This window comes from Phaseolus vulgaris, chromosome 9, assembly GCF_051622355.1.
Source record: "Phaseolus vulgaris cultivar YP4 chromosome 9, ASM5162235v1, whole genome shotgun sequence".
NCBI lineage: Eukaryota > Viridiplantae > Streptophyta > Magnoliopsida > Fabales > Fabaceae > Phaseolus > Phaseolus vulgaris.
Window position 1 is genome coordinate 817,501 of NC_143506.1, and position 5,000 is coordinate 822,500.

The following is a 5,000-nucleotide window of genomic DNA, read 5'->3' on the forward strand; positions in this document are numbered from 1 at the left end:
TGCTCGTGAGGGAGAAGCCACGCGGATGAGGCCGTGCCTTCCCTGTGGTGGCCGCACGCTACTGGACCGAGAGTAATAAAGCCCTCATATCAACCACATGACCCTGGGCGTAACCAGCACAAATGTGAGCCCAAGCGGACGCTGACTGATGACATTACTCCCCCCCGCCCGGCAGCAAGCCAGACATGATGGCCCCTTCCCCGCGAACGGTTGGAAGCCATACCCCCTTCGTGATGCTCACAAGTCTTCGAATAAGCCACCCAACGATTTGCGTGGCACAAATCTTCCCCGATCGCACCGGGCCACAGTTCCAACCCGTCTCATCCGTGCTTCTTCTCCAGCACGACCACCATGGCGGATCGCCAAGATGCTCGTGAGGGAGAAGCCACGCGGATGAGGCCGTGCCTTCCCTGTGGTGGCCGCGCGCTACTGGACCGAGAGTAATAAAGCCCTCAATATCAACCACATGACCCTGGGCGTAACCAGCACAAATGTGAGCCCAAGCGGACGCTGACTGATGACATTACCCCCCCGGCCGGCAGCAAGCCAGACATGATGGCCCCTTCCCCGCGAACGGTTGGAAGCCATACCCCCTTCATGATGCTCACAAGTCTAGAAATGAGCCACACAACGAAAATCCCACCAGCGTGCCACAAATCCACATAACAGATTCACATTTTTTCCCACCGGGTCAGTCGGCCGGAACCGACGGCGGCCACCACCATGCCGCCGCCCACAACGGGTGACACCAACCCAAGTTGGTGGATCACCCATGTGTGGGCGTTTTGACTTGCCCCACCACAAAGCAAGCCAAAACAGGGGGGAATGAAGGGACCGCACCAGAATTTTCCATGGTGCAAGAGCTGGCTGCATTGAGGAACACCCCCCCCCTATAATAGCTAAATATGCAAAAGCCACTTTTGTACAAGTAGATACACTTTTTTTGAGTAGACATAAGTTCTGTTTTGGGACCTAGAGAACGAATTTTCACGAGATTTTTTGCAGGGATCCTCATAAAAATGGTACAACATTGCCTGCAAAAAATTAGAATTTTTCGACATGGGGAAGTATTTTTTTTATTTTTCCAAAGACCCGAAATGTGGAAAATCGGGAAAAATGGAAAAACGTATCTAGACACCGTATTTTTGCGTGATTTTTTCCAGTCCATCCCATAATAATATCAAGAAGGTGCCCACCAAGTTTCGTTAGGATTGGCCAAGGTTTCGAATTTTCATGAATTTTTTTCAAAACCCTCTATTTTCCAACATTTCAAAAATTCAAAACCACATCAAGATGGCTTGGTTTTGATACCAAACTTTCTAGACCTCATTCTGCATGCATTTGTGACACTTTCAAACCAACAAAACTCAAAAACCACCACTTTGAAAATTTCATGATTCTTGGCACACCACCAAGTCACAAAATCAAGCCAAAACACCAAAATCTTGGAACTTGGCTATGCACCAACCATGCCAAGATCAATTCCTTTTGATCCCAAACTTCTCCCACATCACTTTGAAGGCATTTGTGAGGATTGAGTCCAGCCACTTTTCCAAAACCATGATTTTCGTTTTTCACCAAAATCACCACCAAGTCACAAAATCAAGCCAAAAATCCAAAATCATGGAACTTGGCTATGCACCAACCATGCCAAGATCAATTCCTTTTGATCCCAAACTTCTCCCACATCACTTTGAAGGCATTTGTGAGAATTGAGTCCAGCCACTTTTCCAAAACCATGATTTTCGTTTTTCACCAAAATCACCACCAAGTCACAAAATCAAGCCAAAAATCCAAAATCATGGAACTTGGCTATGCACCAACCATGCCAAGATCAACTCCTTTTGATCCCAAACTTCTCCCACATCACTTTGAAGGCATTTGTGAGGATTGAGTCCAGCCACTTTTCCAAAACCATGATTTTCGTTTTTCACCAAAATCACCACCAAGTCACAAAATCAAGCCAAAAATCCAAAATCATGGAACTTGGCTATGCACCAACCATGCCAAGATCAATTCCTTTTGATCCCAAACTTCTCCCACATCAATTTGAAGGCATTTGTGAGGATTGAGTCCAGCCACTTTTCCAAAACCATGATTTTCGTTTTTCACCAAAATCACCACCAAGTCACAAAATCAAGCCAAAAATCCAAAATCATGGAACTTGGCTATGCACCAACCATGCCAAGATCAATTCCTTTTGATCCCAAACTTCTCCCACATCACTTTGAAGGCATTTGTGAGAATTGAGTCCAGCCACTTTTCCAAAACCATGATTTTCGTTTTTCACCAAAATCACCACCAAGTCACAAAATCAAGCCAAAAATCCAAAATCATGGAACTTGGCTATGCACCAACCATGCCAAGATCAATTCCTTTTGATCCCAAACTTCTCCCACATCACTTTGAAGGCATTTGTGAGGATTGAGTCCAGCCACTTTTCCAAAACAATGATTTTCGTTTTTCACCAAAATCACCACCAAGCCACAAAATCAAGCCAAAACACCAAAATCATGAACTTGGCTATGCACCAACCATGTCAAGATCAATTCCTTTTGATCCCAAACTTCTCCCACATCACTTTGAAGGCATTTGTGAGGATTGAGTCCAGCCACTTTTCCAAAACCAACATTTTCGTTTTTCACCAAAATCACCACCAAGTCACAAAATCATGAACTTGGCTATGCACCAACCATGCCAAGATCAATTCCTTTTGATCCCAAACTTCTCCCACATCACTTTGAAGGCATTTGTGAGAATTGAGTCCAGCCACTTTTCCAAAACCATGATTTTCGTTTTTCACCAAAATCACCACCAAGTCACAAAATCAAGCCAAAAATCCAAAATCATGGAACTTGGCTATGCACCAACCATGCCAAGATCAATTCCTTTTGATCCCAAACTTCTCCCACATCACTTTGAAGGCATTTGTGAGGATTGAGTCCAGCCACTTTTCCAAAACAATGATTTTCGTTTTTCACCAAAATCACCACCAAGCCACAAAATCAAGCCAAAACACCAAAATCATGAACTTGGCTATGCACCAACCATGTCAAGATCAATTCCTTTTGATCCCAAACTTCTCCCACATCACTTTGAAGGCATTTGTGAGGATTGAGTCCAGCCACTTTTCCAAAACCAACATTTTCGTTTTTCACCAAAATCACCACCAAGTCACAAAATCATGAACTTGGCTATGCACCAACCATGCCAAGATCAATTCCTTTTGATCCCAAACTTCTCCCACATCACTTTGAAGGCATTTGTGAGAATTGAGTCCAGCCACTTTTCCAAAACCATGATTTTCGTTTTTCACCAAAATCACCACCAAGTCACAAAATCAAGCCAAAAATCCAAAATCATGGAACTTGGCTATGCACCAACCATGCCAAGATCAATTCCTTTTGATCCCAAACTTCTCCCACATCACTTTGAAGGCATTTGTGAGGATTGAGTCCAGCCACTTTTCCAAAACAATGATTTTCGTTTTTCACCAAAATCACCACCAAGCCACAAAATCAAGCCAAAACACCAAAATCATGAACTTGGCTATGCACCAACCATGTCAAGATCAATTCCTTTTGATCCCAAACTTCTCCCACATCACTTTGAAGGCATTTGTGAGGATTGAGTCCAGCCACTTTTCCAAAACCAACATTTTCGTTTTTCACCAAAATCACCACCAAGTCACAAAATCATGAACTTGGCTATGCACCAACCATGCCAAGATCAATTCCTTTTGATCCCAAACTTCTCCCACATCACTTTGAAGGCATTTGTGAGAATTGAGTCCAGCCACTTTTCCAAAACCATGATTTTCGTTTTTCACCAAAATCACCACCAAGTCACAAAATCAAGCCAAAAATCCAAAATCATGGAACTTGGCTATGCACCAACCATGTCAAAATCAATTCCTTTTGATCCCAAACTTCTCCCACATCACTTTGAAGGCATTTGTGAGGATTGAGTCCAGCCACTTTTCCAAAACCATGATTTTCGTTTTTCACCAAAATCACCACCAAGTCACAAAATCAAGCCAAAAATCCAAAATCATGGAACTTGGCTATGCACCAACCATGCCAAGATCAATTCCTTTTGATCCCAAACTTCTCCCACATCACTTTGAAGGCATTTGTGAGGATTGAGTCCAGCCACTTTTCCAAAACAATGATTTTCGTTTTTCACCAAAATCACCACCAAGCCACAAAATCAAGCCAAAACACCAAAATCATGAACTTGGCTATGCACCAACCATGTCAAGATCAATTCCTTTTGATCCCAAACTTCTCCCACATCACTTTGAAGGCATTTGTGAGGATTGAGTCCAGCCACTTTTCCAAAACCAACATTTTCGTTTTTCACCAAAATCACCACCAAGTCACAAAATCATGAACTTGGCTATGCACCAACCATGCCAAGATCAATTCCTTTTGATCCCAAACTTCTCCCACATCACTTTGAAGGCATTTGTGAGAATTGAGTCCAGCCACTTTTCCAAAACCATGATTTTCGTTTTTCACCAAAATCACCACCAAGTCACAAAATCAAGCCAAAAATCCAAAATCATGGAACTTGGCTATGCACCAACCATGTCAAAATCAATTCCTTTTGATCCCAAACTTCTCCCACATCACTTTGAAGGCATTTGTGAGGATTGAGTCCAGCCACTTTTCCAAAACCATGATTTTCGTTTTTCACCAAAATCACCACCAAGTCACAAAATCAAGCCAAAAATCCAAAATCATGGAACTTGGCTATGCACCAACCATGCCAAGATCAATTCCTTTTGATCCCAAACTTCTCCCACATCACTTTGAAGGCATTTGTGAGGATTGAGTCCCGCCACTTTTCCAAAACAATGATTTTCGTTTTTCACCAAAATCACCACCAAGCCACAAAATCAAGCCAAAACACCAAAATCATGAACTTGGCTATGCACCAACCATGTCAAGATCAATTCCTTTTGATCCCAAACTTCTCCCACATCACTTTGAAGGCAT